At 37.3% G+C, this 17,325-nt stretch overlaps 1 long non-coding RNA gene across 1 annotated transcript in view; it reads right to left on the bottom strand.

Annotated features, from left to right (window-relative positions):
• Positions 1-4,382: 4,382 nt before the first annotated feature.
• The window catches only part of LOC104143925 (uncharacterized), a 50,368-nt gene continuing 37,425 nt past the window's right edge, over positions 4,383-17,325 (bottom strand). Inside the window, exons 2-4 of the long non-coding RNA XR_693999.2 lie at positions 12,973-13,223; positions 10,022-10,368; positions 4,383-8,774 (exon numbers count right to left, since the gene is read on the bottom strand). This is a non-coding gene — a long non-coding RNA (uncharacterized lncRNA). The remainder of the gene's footprint in view (positions 8,775-10,021; positions 10,369-12,972; positions 13,224-17,325) is intronic.

The raw sequence follows: 17,325 nt of genomic DNA, 5'->3' as shown, positions 1-17,325 counted from the left end.
ACCTAACAAAATTGGCAGTTTAGTTCAGAAAAAATATACATGTAAGATTTTAGCTTTTTTTTACATTCTTTCTTTCATCGTTTAAATTTTCATATAATTTAGATAAACTTAGGCAACACAAAGCTAAGATGTATGAAAAATATAATATAATAAAGAAATGTAATAAAGAAATGCTTAAAAACAAATAAACAAAAGAGAAAAACATTAGAAGAGACCATTGACGGGAAATGATAAAGGACAAAAGATTTACTCACTTTCTTGTGGGGATGCAGGAGGTTCATGTGCACATCTATGATGAATAACCAATGGTTTTGAAACCTTCTGGTTGCCATAAATGAGTGTATATATGAGTGCATAATGTATAAATAATTAAAAATGTACACAATGACATTTTAAATGTCAAAGAAATTATAATTCAGGTTTTCATTATATTATTATATCATGCTGAAGCTAACAGTTTTCAATTACTCCCTGAATAATATGTAATAATGATTTAGTGTTCAGAATAAAAAACCAAAATATTCAAATTCAACCATAGAAGTTCTGGAAACCATATAACATCTGGGTGCTGAGTAAACTTCAGACCACCCAACCATCATTTGGCCTTTGGTTCTTCAAATAAAACCCCGCTAGCTTCTAGAAATCTGAAGGACTACTTAATGTTTCAAAGCTATTAAGATGGGAGAAAACAAAAAAGGAACATTTCATAGGGAGAAAATAGTAATTTTGAACTTTCCCTCATACTTATGAAGACAGGAAGCAAGATTTCTTAAAAATAATATATCAGCAATACACAGGGCTCTTATTTAATATATAGTATCTTCTTTATGATAAACAAGGTTTCTCTTCTTAAAGCACACAACATGAATGAAGCTGATTGAGTAGCTTTGAGATTTTCTTAGGTCAATTTTCTTTTCCTTCCAGCAGCTTTTACTGAATACAAAATCACTCTGTGGCTGATACTCAAACCCTTTAAATACATAATTTTTCCAAAACTACACTAAAGTTCTGTTGCTATTTCTTTGATATGGATTGATTAGACTGAGTGTCAGAACTCAATTAAGACCATCTGATGATGCAGGTTGCCTGGGGAAAGTGAATGCATCAGCAGCAACACTAATATTTTATTTCAAATGGAGAAAGTCTTTCTGTTGATGTTGCGCATTTCTCTGTATGGGAATGATTTGGATAGAATTTCACACAGAAAACATGAACGCTTACATTTTGAAATTTTATGTGCTTTAGGGGTTTCAAAAAAAGAGTTGTAGTGCTGCTAGACTGTCCTAGGTTCTACTGAACTTTTTGAAATATGACCAGGTAGGAAGTTTATTTTGGTGACCATCTTATTCTCAGACAGCTAATTCTGGCAAAGGTCTATGTATTTCTGTGCAACAATGCTACTGGCATCAATTGAGAATATGGTCTTGAAACTGGATGTGGACAAAAGATACAAGGCCATGCTTGAACAAGAATATGATTTCGTGCAGCCACAGAATGAAGTACTCAGTAGCAATCACTTTTTTTAAGCACAAGGGATAAAACTAGTCTGGATTTTCTATACGAAGCATCATCACAGTATCTAAGTGTATCCCAAGTAAGAAAATTCCCAACTGGTTTTAACAAATGTTCTGTTCTTTCTTCCAGGATCTGTGAAGCTTCACTCTTCTGGCCACAGATATACTGGCATCGGATAAGAAACCGGCTGGCGAGTCTTACCCTAATTCTCCTCTCTCTGCCTGTGGGGAATTGGTGCATTCCCGATGCCCTGCCTGCTCCTCCATCTCCTCCCCCGCAAGGGAATTTGTGCCCCACCAGCCCCGATTAAAGAGGCACAGTGAGGTCAAGCAGGTGATGTGATGCATCATCACAGCCTTCAGGGTGGACATGAGAGAGACTCAGCTCCCTGCTGACCACAAGATTGCAGCTGCTACTTAGATGCACCTGAGGCTTCTTAGATTTTAATTTTCTTAAATATATAAGATAGAAATATAATAATAATAAAAGATGTAGCAAATAGAGTTCTCAAATCCACCATCATTAGCTCATGTTTGTATTACACAGAGATACAGCTGGCAGTTTCAAGCCAGGTTTTAAAATACCATCTGCCAACAAAATTCCATAATTTTTAAAGAAACTTTTGGAACAGGTATTACAACCATAGGTAACATTAAGCAACAACAATAAGAATGACCAAGAGAACTTGGTCTATGCTTTGACAAACATTTGGTAAGTCACTATCAGAAACATTAATCTCCAGAAAAGTTATATTCACCCTTTTAACATGGAAAGATGCAGAAGTAGGATTGAGCCATGCACACTTGCTTCAGAGACATACCCAGTACTTTCTGGTGCTCCGTTCACTGGAAGCAGTATATCTCTAAAAGCCGGACGCATGAAAACACTTGTGGAGCCTTAGTGAAAATCCTGAAAATGCTAATGTCCAAACCAGTCACCTTCCCAGCCAAGGCTATCACCTTCTAATGTATTATAAAATACCTAGAATACCTTTATTTTAGGAGAAGCATTCTGAACTGATAAGAAGAAACCTGAAATATTTGGAAAGTAGTACTCTCAGGAAAAAGTGTTGCAGGAAGAAGGCCTACAGTTCCAATCTGCATCGTGGCTTGAATATTACAGTGGGTAGTAAAACTTGGCCAACTTAATTTTTTAATTATGCAAGTGTATGAAGTGAATTTCTGTTCTGCTCTGAAATTAAGCAGAATCAACTATATCTTTACATGGCTCTTCTTTATAAGTAATAAGTAAGCCCCAAAAAATTGGAGATTTCTTGTAACTACAGGGATGTATTATTTTTATGTGATACATAAAGTGAAGAGGTTTTGACTGGGCAGGTCATGAAATCATTAATAAAGGAATATCATTTTCCCAGAACAAAAATGTCAACAGGCCAAGTTTAAAAAAACACATAGCCAACCCCCTTCTCTCCCACTCCCCTTCTTTCATACACACTTCCTCTTAATTAATTAGGTTTGAATTTCTGGTAGTATTACAGTTTTAGCAATTCTCCAGTCATCTATAAAGTCTGCTATGAATTCTGGACCCAACTTTCCAATGCAATACAGTAAGTAAACAAAAACATATTTTAAAAATCATTAAAAAAACCCAGAGAGAACAAGCCTACTTCCTCGCTCCCTTTTCAGGATAGTTTAGGCAATGTCCGTGAGTCCCCTAACTGAATATTTAATTTGTTTTTATTCAACTTATTTTGCAGTATCACAAAATGTGCCATAGAGTCTTTGGCTTTGATTTTGCAAAGGCATCTCCATGAGTAGATCCTTATGGAGTCCCCTTCCTGAATGAGAGCTTAGATATTGTAAATCTATCCCAGTCATCCCTAAAGAGAAATTGGACTTTTCCACTGTCTGCTTTCAAACATCAGCACCTCCAGATGTAGCACGCATCACAGTCTTCACTTCAAAACAGCTGTCAAGACTGTGTGCCAGACTTTCAACTGTCATGCCATACAGACAGGATTCCACATGACACACAAACGGCAAAGTAAAACTAAATTATGGTATATGATACTAGAAGAAAGATGCATTAGAGTTACAGAGTGGTAGCAGTTGTGCTCATCGCCTTTACAAAATTCGAAATTTCTCTGTTGGAGTGACTTTAATACCAGATATCTCCAAAAATCATGATGTCAAGGTTGGCACTGTTTGTTGACAGAAGAAGAAGAACTCTAGCTGCTTAATATATTTCAAGAAAGTTGCCCTAAAATTTATCTGGGCTTTTAACTTCTCTAAAATACTCGCTCCATATAATTTAGCTATTATGTACTGTGTATAAAGCTCATCTGTTCGTGAGTAATGAGGCACAGGATACAACTTTGCAACCTTCACATCGTGGTGTAAAAAAGTCTCTGAAACTCCATCTCTGCATAGAGACATTGGAATGAGTTCATCAGTTACCAACACTCTTCCTAAATATAAGTAGAATTCTTAGTTAGTGGTATATTTGACTAGGCAGATTAAGCTGACAACTTTCATTAGTCAGACATACAACCGTTGTAAAAATCTTCCAAATCCAAAGGTTGGTCTTAAGAAACCAGATACTGATGTTGGCAGGTTCAGGTTCAACTTTATAGAAACAGTACATCTGTGCCATTATAAATGATTCAGAGTTATATACCGAAATATATACTGACTGCCTGACACTGAAAGACACCACAGAATAAGAAAAATTTAGATGGTCCTGATCATGTGGTTTTGCTACATTTGTATACATATGTGCCAGATGCTATGACACCAGAAGCAAACAACTTGAACTGAAACTCAGGTAAATATTGGGAAGTCTTTCATTAGATTTTGAAATAAATATCATCATAAAAATGACTATTCAACAAATGTATTGTGAGAATTATGAAATTAAAAATGTATATGGCAAAGAGTTTCATTTTGCATAACAGCACTGTAGTTTATTAGTCGTACAGTATCAAATAAATAGAGAAAGAGCCCTCTCGGAGGAGTCTCTAAATATTACTTTTATACAAGATCAAATCAGGCCAGATGATCTGATAGTCCCTTGTGACAATAACATTTATAAATTCATGAAAAAATTTAATAAAATATAAGACCAAAAATGATCTTGTATTTCTAAGTCTTTTGAGTCTTAACCTTTTTTCTTCCCTTTTTGTGTTTATCTCAAAGCAATTCAGCTTTTTACTTAATATTTTCTTTTATACTTAAGCACACTGGTTGCACTGGTTCTCCGCTTTTCCATTACTATTCTGGCATTCTGATATCCGCTACTCACAATTTCTACGATGGTTGTGCTCTAAGTAATTAAGCGCCTCATACATTATTTGCAAATTTAAATAGAATGTTATAAGCAAAGTATTGGATCACAAAAGTCAATCAAAATAATATTTTTAATAAACACATATAGATTTTTTCCTAACTCCTCCTTGCACAACTTTCAGTTCAGCTTAAAAACTTGCCCATTGTTCTCCAACAGGAATCCAAGTCAAACACCACCCCTCGTTGACATATGGCCCATTGTAATAAGTTTCAAAGCTTGCCAGGTTAGCTCCAAGTAATGAAACAATTTGATTGTTACAGTATTTTAGGTATATCCTGCTAACCAATAAATGTAGATTTGGAGACCACAACTTGTTATTTGTTCCCTGTTAATATGGCCTGTTCTTTTATTCCTGCCAAATGGCACCCATCTAGCTGTTCAGAGTGAGAACTCTCTATGTGTGAATTAACTATTATTTCTTCAGTATTACTCAAGAAGTATTTCAATATTGCAGTTTTCCTTGAGTATCACCCCTGATGGTCAAGTAATTCTGAATAGGCCTTCCTATAGGATGGTAACTTTTCTATTGTTGGTTTTCTAAAACAAGCTAATAACTTAGTGAGAGGATGGATTATGGGCTCCTTTCTGTTTTTGAAAGATTGTAGTGACTACGTACAGCTAATATAAAAGTGTGTTTGTTTTGTTTTGTTTTTAAAGTTGATTCAGAAAATATTCCATAGAAGGTGTAATAAGAATATTTATGCTCTTAGATATTACTAATGAGGATCAGTTTAAGAATCTACATAAAGAGATGAATTAGATTAGTTATTATTTGACTTGTATCCATTCTAACAGCAACAGGAAACACTCAAAAAAATCTGTACCTATGTGACTTTTGCATACCAGTTTCACAGTCCCAAAGGATTACGTTTAAGTGAACTGCCAAACTTGGTTTGCCTAGCCAGACCGAGTACTCTCAGTTTATCACCAGCTTACGCACTACTGGTGATCTTACATTCACTTTCTTGCTATAAAATCACATTTCCTTAAGCATAAGATTTCACAGTCATTGTAGCGTATTCACCTTTTTCAGGGTGTAAATCTCAGTTAAAATATGCCTGGAAATTACTGTAGCCTACTGTAGTGCAGCGGTGCAGGAAACCAGGGCTAGCATTTGTTACGATCACAGTAAGAAAGGGGCTCACACTCCGCAAGGTACTGCTTAAAATATCATTTGTTGGAGCTAACACAAGAAGGAAAAAGAGGATAGATAACTTTATGTCCCTGATGCTGGGACATAACCTGAGCTGTGTAGCATCGGACAGACCTCGGCACAGCATGTCGTGAAGATCCTGTCCATGAAGAGGCTTGCTGATAATTTTGATCTTTAGAGCTCTTGTAGGATTTCCTTAGACGAAAACAATTCTGTTCATCATTTCTATTGTCAAACAAAAGGAGTTAACGTGAGAATGTGGAGTAATCGCTAGTACCAAGTGGGAGCTGCCTACAGGCTCCTTCGTTATGATTAGACAGCTAAGTTTATCCAGAGGCCAAGGGACACGTGGGCGCAGCGCAAGCCTGAAGGCCAAGCTGTATGGGCAGCGCAGCACGGTGCAGCACAGGCCTGCGCCTGCTCAGGTCAACTCTGACTTGGATCACTGACTCCTCAACGTACAGTAGTCTTCCAATTAGGATCACCAGACCTACATATCACCCTAATAGTCACCTGAGTTTCCACTTGTGCTTATAATCTCCATCAGGTATTGGAATCACTAACTTTTTATGGATATATGTACCTACACTGACAGCATCAGCTGTAGCCTGAAGCTGTCCCAACTGGTTTCCAGCAGAATTCATGCCAGTGGGCATGGTCTGGATCTGATTTGGAGGATGGTGATGGAAATAGGGACTGTTAAAAACACCCCATTATCATATGGTCTGCTAGTTGGCTACGGTGCTGTTCTACAAACATGATCTAATACAGATGTTTCATTTAAATTCTAGGTTTATAAAGGTACACATTTTTTTGGTTTACTCTGATTATAACCACAGTCTACTCCTCCCCAGTAATCAACTGCTAGAATTTGTCAAATGTTGTCATTTAATATGTGGGTCACTTCCAGTACTGTGTTTGTTGCATGGAATGCTCCACTTCCATAGAAACAGATGTTTCAACTTAACAGCAAAAAGAGCTAAACAAGTGCATGTGAAGGCACAGTGCAAATAATGTGTTTCATTTCTATTATTTATAGCTGTCCACAGCTATCATAATTTTTTTATTTGAAAATGATTAAATCAATTACAAGAAGTTTATTTGTACATACTGCCAAAAATGATGCATGCTAGGCAACTGCTTCTGGGGAAAAACGTCTTCTTTTGGCCATTACAGAGACGGTTAAGTGAAGTCCGTATATTTTTGAAAGGCTATTGTGTGGCAGGATCTGTACACTGAGTCTCAGAGTATACGCAGAAAAAAATTACCCTTTTTTGATCTCCGAACCTTTGGCGGATATGCCACGTGGCAAGGGTGGTGGAGCTAGCAGTTAATTCCCCAGCATATTTGAAAAGGGTAAGGCCAACTGAGATGATGGAGAGAAAGAAGACTCTGGGAAGAGGGCTCTGGCTGGAAAAAGTTTAGGCTGAGAGAATGGTTTTCTTCCTCCTTTCAGTTTGATTTCACTGAAATACACCCAATCGACTTAGGGAATTATGGTTGTATGGAAAGCTGGTAATATTATTTTTACAACTTAAGGGGCAAATACTTTTTTGAAACATAGAACTATTTACATATAACACAATTAAGGTCACAATTTATCCATCTGTGAAGCTGTTTGCTAGTTTAAACCTACCTGACTAGCTTCAAGCCACTGTAGGAGCCACTGATTTTTATAATAGAAATTATGTTTGAAAATGATCCACACTGCGTATTTGCCAAAGCATACAAGCGGAATAATTCATAACAGTCATACAATATTTCACATACATGAACTAAACATGTAAAGAAAGAGCTGTATACAACCAAAGTAAGGGCTTACAGCTGATGTTGCCTAACATGATTTCCAAACAAATTCCATCATTTCTAAACCTGAGCTGTTTCCAAATAAATCTCATAATTTCTACACCTGAACTGTGGACAAGGCTGAAAGTACAGTTCAGGTTATTCCAAAAGTTCACACTGTTGCCCTTCATGGCCCACCCAAACACCATGGATGTGTACTCCTCCCACCTATACCGGGGTTTCTGTGCAGAAGACAGAGCCAAACCAGATGAGAGAAATATCTCTGTTTGGAAAGCCTCTGCAAATGTGGGACACAAAAGCAGTAAACAAATCAAAAGGGATGCCAGACCAAATGTGTTCCACATTTGTGAAAATAACAAAGTTCAGTCAGAAAGAAAGGTTTATGTGTCTTCTCCTCATATGATCCTTCCCAAGGTACTTTCTTCCAATCACCCCCAAAATTAAACCCAGCACAGACAGCAGCAATATTTGTGAGAGGAGAACAAACACATAGCATCAACCAAATGCAACGCGAAGCCGCTGGCTGCTCCGCATGCCTTGGCATTAAACGAAGCTGAAAAGGATGAGCAGGCACTTGCCTCCCCCATTCCCCTCTGCACCCCTCTCTGAGCTGCTGCAGACCCTGTCAATGCTGGGAGGCCACAGCGCCGGCGACCGTGAGCAGCGCTGGTGAAGACGTCTCTCCCGCTGCTTGGGTCAGAGCCACGCGTGGGAGCTGGGAACCGCTTCACACAAAACTCTCAAATCTCTTCCCACTCCCATGAATCCCAGTGCAGGAAAATCTCCTTATTGTTTCTCTAGTCATTAAAAGTACCTACGGGAGCTTGCTTCCACTTATTTCAGTGGATGAAAGCCTCTTCAAATGTCTTTCGGAGGAAGACAATTTCCATTAATTTCATTCCCAGACATGAAATTACAGGCACCAGATCACCTCTGCTACACAGCAGGTTACACAGCATCTCATAGCTCCACGGTTTGACATTAGGTAGCTACCCTAAAACAACAGGAAGTAAAATGTAATTGAAAGAACATATAGGCATCATGGGACAGAAGCGGAGCAGTTCCACATCAAACGAAATACTAACTACCACAAATTTAAATGACTAAAAAGTTTGTCCAAATTTTCAACTAGTTCATTTTTCAAAGAAAAGCAATCTGGATGCGACAAAAAATCAGTCAGAGCTATCCATTCAGGATGTATTAAAGTCTGGTTGGGAAATCTCTGGAAAACTCTATACAGTGCTCTTCAGTATGATAAAACTGAACTGCAATGGCCAAATGTAGTAACTGAGCACAGTCTAACCTAAGTCTACAATAAATAAAAATAATTTCAGTTGATAGTTTACAAATCCTTTTGCTTACATAAAAGCAAGTTGTTATGATTTTTTGGCAGCAGATCAATATGGAGATATCTTGCATTAATTTATTATATATTTAGGGTATGGCCATATAATTCATGCCCTTTTCCTGACTGCAAGTTTTCTACAGAGCAAGAGCTATAAATTTGTTTTGAATTTATTTTTGTTTTAACATTAAGAAGACAATTTGTGGTACAAGTTACATGAATATGGCTATTCATTTAATACTTGAAATTTAGAATTTCATTGTTCACCTAAGTCAGCTATTATTATTTTTAGTCTTTGCTGGTTGACTTAACCGTTATAAAGCGGGCAGTTGGGCCTCATTAATTTACTAGGACATGCAGTCATTCAGAAGTTTGAGGAAAGGAAAGTAGGTCATGTTAGCACTGGATAAGCAGATTAAAGGAATGCTAAGGCATTATATATTTTTCTTGCTTGACTAACAAAATTATTATTTGCCCATATGCTTGGTCTTCATATTTAATATACTCTTTCCTCCTCGCCAGCTGAACTGGAAAAACATACTGCAGTAAAAGTTGACTGATTTAGTAGAATTCAAAATCCACAATCCTTCTGATGCATTAGATATGCACCATTTTACCTGTGCATTATTGTCACATATATCTTTCCTTCCTTGAGATGGTTGTTTGTCATAGAGCCAAAGGTTGGAACAAAGATTTGAGGACCCAACTTTAAATATCAATGAGAAAAAAAATCTTACTCTGCAACATTAGCTTTGGCCTTTTCTCATTCTTCCTTCTATTCTACTTCAATCTATTTTCTGTTCCTTAGCTAACTAATCCCCACAGCAAAACTAGAAAAATCTCTCCTTAAAAAGGAAGCAAAAAGTCGTAACAAACTTACAGCTTGCTTTCTGTACCTGTCATAGCCGTGAGTTTCCTACCAAGGCTTTACACATTCAACCGCTTGACCCTTTTCCTTGCAAAGAGTAACAGAAGAAAATTTTCTCCCTCAGAAATCTGGGCCTGCTCAGGGATTCCAGGGCTGCCTGTCCACTCCTGGCTCAACGGAGTCTCTTGTCACGTCTCCCTTCAAGCAATTCCTTTAATTCCTCTGAAGTGCGTTACCATGCCTCCAGCACAGAAGAGTCACAGGCAACTCGTTGCTCATTCCTAGTCTTGACCTCTTATTATTTTACCTACACTTGTATCCTTCTGTGTATAAATTTGATAATCCAAGCATTGCAAGCCCCAGTATCTTCTTGATCTGAAAGACAGACAGACAAAAAGATAGCTGATAAGAAAAGAATTTTTACAAGGCAAAACTATCCTTGGACAATAATCTGGCAATAACCATTCTTGTACAGTATTTAGCATATCTGTTACATGTAGCGTTTCCACTGGGCTGATATCAGTCTTTTGTCTGCTTCACTTACCCCTGCTGACCACTGTCATCTTTCAGGAAAGAAAAACAGCACAAAAGGTACAAGTATAGAAATTATCTGTACAGATGCCTCTCAGGTCCCTCAGCAAAACCCCCTACACACTACTACACTCCTCCCACCTTCAGCATTTGCTTGCGCACAGCAGGCGAATGAAGGAACTCATCTGCTTTGGTGCACACCAGGCCGCGCTCCTATGCGGGAAAGCAACTTGTGGAAGGTATTGCCATCAAAACGTATCGGGCTAAAAACCAACAACTGCAGTCTTTGACTTGTGTCTGCTCCTACCGCATCTCTTCCCCTTCATGGCTCAGGAACCAGCTCTGAAGCACTAACAGACATGTGAAAGACAGGTGCACAGGACCAATGTATGGGGCAGTTTTGTTTCTTCCATGTCTGTATTTATCCATGTGTTTACTAATCTGCAAGATTCAAGAATCTAAGCACCTCTGTAATTCCCTTTGAGCCCTCTTCACACACACCACTAACAAATAGCCATTCTGAACACTTATCTGATTTCATTAATTGGGATAAAACTGCACTCCAGGGATATACTAGAAACTTAATCTTGTTAAAATCAGTGGAAGATCTGGAAAATGCAGAAAAAGAGCAACAAAGTCAGCTAGAGTCCTGGATGAAACTTCTTCAAAGTCTGAGTTTTATTTTCTTCAGGTATTTTATCTTTTCCAGAAATTTTGCGTTCTGGGAAAATGTCTTTGCTCTACTACTGTGTGCTGAATTCTTCCAGCCCAGTTACAACTCTAACAAAAGCAAAATCCTTACGGGAGCTGCAGAACTGTCAAATTTGCTAGTGTTGTAGCTGCTTTGATCAGAAGATTACACATTTATTTCATAAGAAGTAGAGATAAGTTAACAGTTTCTAAACTATAGAAAAAAAACAAAGGAAGCAGGGAATTTTTTAATTCCTATTTCAAATTTCACAAAGAAAGCTTGACTGTTAAATACCCATATGGAGCTAAATACTGCTTTGTTGAGACTGGCTTATCTGGAAAAATTCAATGGGACAAAAACGCCACAAAAACAATATTTCAAAATCAATTGCTGTCATCCTAGAAAACTGTCATTTAGAGACCTTCAAAATAGTATTTAATTGTTATAACTGGTATTTTATTTTACATTATTGTACTATGCCTTGATAATAGTGGTAGATTTTCTTTATATTTTCATGATCTTTTAAGACACCATCATTAAGCTCACACACAATCTTCACTGAAACACCTTCTCTTTCTCTTTCTCTCTTACATCAAAACACTTGTGTTTTGTTTGCACAAAATGAAACAACTGCACACATGTATATGACGTGCATAATATACATTACCATTACTATGCCTCAATAAAGCAAAAGTAAAAATAATACAAAAATGAAAACTAAAATAAAATACAATTTTTTTAAATTGTATATTAAGCTTTAAAGTACTTTCCATACATAATTTTCATCAAAATAAAATTGAAAGACAATATTTCAATGTCACACAAAACTGCATTTGCATGCAAAAATATTATGTGACAAAATTCTACTCAGTTCTGTGGTGAATAAACAGTAAATAAGCTTAACTATTGAACCCAGTATTAGGAGAGATAACCATCTGCTTCACTTTTATGATTTACCTAGAATATGAATTTCTGTAAATTCACGTTATTCACTTTTACTTGTTGTGAAATTCTATAAAATAGTATGACAATATAAAAAAGAAAAATATTACAGAATAAAACAAGGGAAATATCTCAACTTCACACAATTTTTTTTCCAAAACCACACAGTCCTGAATTTCTGCTTTTTCATAAGAGATGTTAGAAACATGGATAATTTTCATTTTTATTTCTTCTGGGAAATTCCTTTTGCAATTCAAACAGGAAAATGTAATACAAAATGTCAAAATGCTGTTTTCTGCTGTTGGAAAAATAAAGCTCTAACTTTGATTAGGAGCTTGATGGATCTTTGGATTCTGCTCCACTGAGGAACTGCGAGCTAAATACAGATTACTCATCCCACTTTCTCATTTTACACAGGTGCAATGAAACATTGATTTCTTTGTACATTTTTCCTTAGGGTCCTAGCATTCAGATTTTAATCTGATCCGCACTTTCATTTGACTGGTACCAGAGAAACATTTTATCCTTTTAAAGGAGTGTACAAAATGCTCCACTCACCATTTTTTATCTAGCCACTTCTAATTACATCTGTAATCTTTTAATCCCCTGCATAAGCTTGCCAGTCTAGCACGACCCAGGAGATGGCATGTTCTAGAGGCTGGATCGTTCAGTTGCCGCCCACAAAGCACTTTAAAACGCTTTTGAACAAAGGCAACTCATAAAGTATGAACCACGTTAGAAATGAATTTATCAGGAGTTATGACTTGGGCAGTATTTTAAATGACATTTGGGACTCCATTTTACAGGCAACTCACCCAATTATAGTGAATATATTCTTCATGCAGGTTCTGTTTGAGATTTTCCACCGCATGTATCTTAATCTATATTATCCATGCAAGATGCATCGTTACAGCTCCCTACCAACAAAATCAAAACTGCAATTCAGCTGTTGATACTTTCTCTCCTATGATAAATTAGTTCCGGTCATACAGTCCTCACTATGTTGTCCGGAGGGCTACGTTGTCCATAAGCAGCAGGGACTGTCTGGTCCATGGTCAGTCACCCACTGCAAAAATCAAACAAAAAGCAAATTACTGCTCACAGCTGGAGTTAAAGTTGAAGCAAAGCTCCATCCAGGAATGCAGGTATTTTCCCACCCTGGTTTATCTCCAGCGTGCTTATATCAATGAACTGCTGTTTCCTACTTAAAATCAGCTCCCTGAGCACACAGTTCCTATCCTATAGATCTTCTCCTGTATGGTGCATTCCACCTTCCTGGGAAGAGAATTTATCTGTGTCAGGGGCTTACTTATTCCCTGAGCCTCCCCTGTAACTGCTGTTGTGGTCACTGACGTTACCTAACAGGCAGCTTCCTCATGAGGAAAAGTATGTTAATCTCTTCTTTGACAATTTCTAGCATCCTCTAGAATTAAAAAACAAAAAGCATTAAACTAAAAATTTTGACAACACTGAATTTTGGAGACTTTATTTTTCAGTTGTCCACTCACACTACGATTCAATTGGAATTAAAATCTTGCAAGGTTTTCAGACATTTTTTTCCTTGAAAAATGTTTTTACTTAGCAATAATGCCAGATTAAAGCAACCTGAAATGCCCAACACATAAATTTAAAAAGCATAATTTCACTGCAGATTAATATTTTACTGTTTTATCAAGATGTGTCCCCCTGTTGATAAACAAATACATTAAGTGAAAATGAAAGAAAAGTAAAAAACGCGAAGTGCTCACGGATGCAAGACACTTCACAAACCATTGTCCTGAAATAAAGCCAACAGGATTCCAGTAGGATTCCTCTAAGCTTAATAAGCTTAGGTCAGATCAGATTAAGTATGACTCAGGAGCTCTTCATTGTTCATTGCATAGCTGATTTCTACTCTCATTTTTTCCAGGATAAAAAACAATGGAATTGATTTATCTTTGTAGAACTCATAGGCCATCTATTGGAATTGAGCCTTCTGAGCAGGAGGAGACCGTAGGCCTGCAAGACAGAAGGATCATACTGCACCTGTCAACAGTACACCGGAAAGGAAAGATAGCTGAGAAAAATTTTGCTCTTATGAAAACAGAAACAGTCGCTACCATCTCACTTTGCTCTTTATTGCAACATGAGCACCATCTTCCCTATCTCTGAATAATAAAAAGATGAACCAAAAATGCTCTTATTTGCTCTAATAGTTTAATGCCCTTTAAACCTAAAAATTAGGCTTTTAAGGCATTCCCACTACACAAGTTTTCTTAATTCCTATGCAAAAATAAATTGTGTGCATGTCCTTTCAATAACTGGAATTATTCTACTGTGCAGCTCCAGACAAAGCTAATCTTCAACAAGCCACTTCAAACTTCTTTAAAAAGTTTTTATTTTCACCTGGGTTTTGGGAGTTACCCCACTGGCCGGTGGGCTTCATGGACTTTCATTGGTTTTGCTTGCTTTAGTAACTTCATGGCATGCAGAACCCTGTTACGTTTCTTGGCAGATTTAGACCTCCTTTCAAGAACTCACCTGGGGAAAGTCATCTTTCCGGTCAGCAGGACGTTGCCTGCTATGCATTGCGTTTAATGGCCTTTTATAAAATTCAGTAGCTGTCTCAAGAGTTCAGAAGAGAAATGTGAGTATTTAGTTTAACAAAGTAATTTGATTATTTAGAAATCAATCTCTTGCTAGGATTTTATAACTGCAACAAGATATCCTACCAAATTTTAAAGAATCTGTCACTTTCTACTCAAACCAAACTATAAGCTTGTTCTTAAGCACTTTGTTAAATGAAACAGAGGAAGATAGTGTTTGTGTGTTCTTTACTTAGACAACAATGTGAAATACTTCCAGCAGTATTTGCAGCCACTGACATCTTTTACACTGCTCCCTAAATCAGAACTCCCCTCTACGATTGCAGAGAAATAGAGACCATGGACATTTCTCATGCTTCCAAGCCATATTTTTCTTGAGCAATACTCTGAAGTTACATATTACAGCTACAGTAAGGGTAAATGTTTTCGGCCTTAAGGAGTCTAAATGTTGCTATTGTGCTGAGTATGCTTTATTTCTGGAACGCTTTAAATCTCTAATTTGTTTATTGCAAGGGTGTTTCCTGAAGATTTGGCTTTTGCTTCCTACATATTGCAATCCAAGGCTTCTGTTTAATTTTTTTTATTATTATTTACCATATTTAGTTGTGAAAAATCCTTATATAAGCTCTATTTCTTCTTTAAAAGTCATTGTTTTGGTGGGGAAGAGGGTAATTTTAGGAAGAGGAGAAAAGAACGGAGATAATACAAAAGCACAATTTCCTTTCATAAGACTGGTATCTCTCCCTCTTCTGCTCCTATTTCTGTCTCTAAATCATATCTCTCCTCCACATCTTGGAATAAATATAGCCCAGACTTTCCTCATAGGCATGAAGAGTCAACCCAAAGCCTGGAATTTAGTGCATAGATTTTATGCTATTCTTCTTCAGAGGTGGATAGATTTCACCAGAAGTAAAAAGCAAGAGGAAACCTGATTACCTGTGTATGCATACGTACACCTTTTACAAGTCTCAGTTAAGTAAATGGAAGCATACACATTTAAATCAACACTTGCAATTAAGTGGTGGGTAAAAAAATTGTAAAATGAGCCCACTGAGTAACAATCTTCATTTTTTCATTCAAGCTATGCGCTCTAGATGACCCTGCTAGAGCTAGGGAGTTGGACTAGATGATCTCCAGAGGTCCCTTCCAACCTCAACCGTTCTGTGATCCTGTGATAAAAAAACCCAGCCTATAATGTGGTGATGATGAAAAGGCCGTACTCTCAATGAGACATCATATTTCCCAGTGAGACCTGACATTCCAGTAACATTTTTTTGGTGGTCTAAGCACAAAATGTTAATTTCCTTCGAGAGTCAAAGGTTGTCCTATTCAGGCCCAGTCTCATGAGGTGCAATTGTATGGTGCTTTCTTCAGACTTGCTACGAAGAACAAGCCTTGCACGCAAACACTGACACACCACAAGACTCTGAACTGCCACCAGCTTGCCATCAATGGGAGAGCATCTTGCAACAGCACTGCTGAACAGCTGATCACATGTCATTTTTAAGCATGGCACAAAATAATGTTGTTTTTAGTAAAATTATGAACTACAAAACCTGCGTGACATATAGATGAGAGAAGAAATGTTCAAAATCCCACTGTAATTTATGAACATGTGGCAAACAGATGTTACCTGAGATTTTTCTTCCTTTCACTTTTAAAAATTTGGATTACATTTTCTCCCCTTTTCTCTCATGGTCAGACTCTGTACTTGCTTTATTATATGTCTCAGCAGCGTAAATGGATGATTAATAATTGTTGATGACAGAAGTTTGGTTTCTATAAGCTATGAAGTGAAAGATAAATATGAGGGCAACAGTTCTACCTATGTATTTATGCTTATGACAGCTAAGCCTCTTTAAGATTGTCTGTGTTAGGGTTACCCATGATTTATGGCAATGTCACCACTAACCCTAGATCTGGAAAATCTCTTATAATTTCTCTTTTTGTAATCATCACTTTTCCTTCAGATACCTTCAGATACCTGGGGGGAAATTCTCAAAAGAAAGGAAGAGAAATAGGAAGAAAGGAAGAAAGTTAACAGAGGGGTCAGAAAATACCCTACACCCCCCTCCCAACTTTTGACATTATGTGCTGCCACCTTTCCACTAACTTGGGATAGCAAATGGACAAAACTAAACCGCTCTTCTAGTGTGTTAGATCCAGGGTTGAATGACCAGTTCACTGCAGATTCTAGTCTCCACTCTGTTGCTTTTGTCTGTTTTATCACAAGGTAAAACCAAAAAGACCATTCTGAATTTCTCCTGAATAAGAATTACCCATTGCGGTAACTTCACAAGAAGATCAGCATGAACTAAGAGAGTGAAATACTCATCATGAGATGAGCCACGCAGTGCTGGTCTGGATCCTGGTCCCCTGTATACCACGATAAGGTTTTGCTTCAACAGCATTTCTTTTCTAATGAGAAGTGGCTGGCAACAGCAAGCTAAACCCAATTTCCAGTCCCTTAAATTCAAGAAAAGATCTTTAATGGATTAAATAGATTGGCAGTTCAAAATAGTTGACAAGGAGATAGGTTTCCCTCATTCTGAAGTCAATGATGTTCGAGAATAAAAAATTCTC

This window comes from Struthio camelus, chromosome 2 (genome assembly GCF_040807025.1).
Source record: "Struthio camelus isolate bStrCam1 chromosome 2, bStrCam1.hap1, whole genome shotgun sequence".
Lineage (NCBI taxonomy): Eukaryota > Metazoa > Chordata > Aves > Struthioniformes > Struthionidae > Struthio > Struthio camelus.
This window is presented reverse-complemented; position numbering and strand designations above follow the sequence as displayed.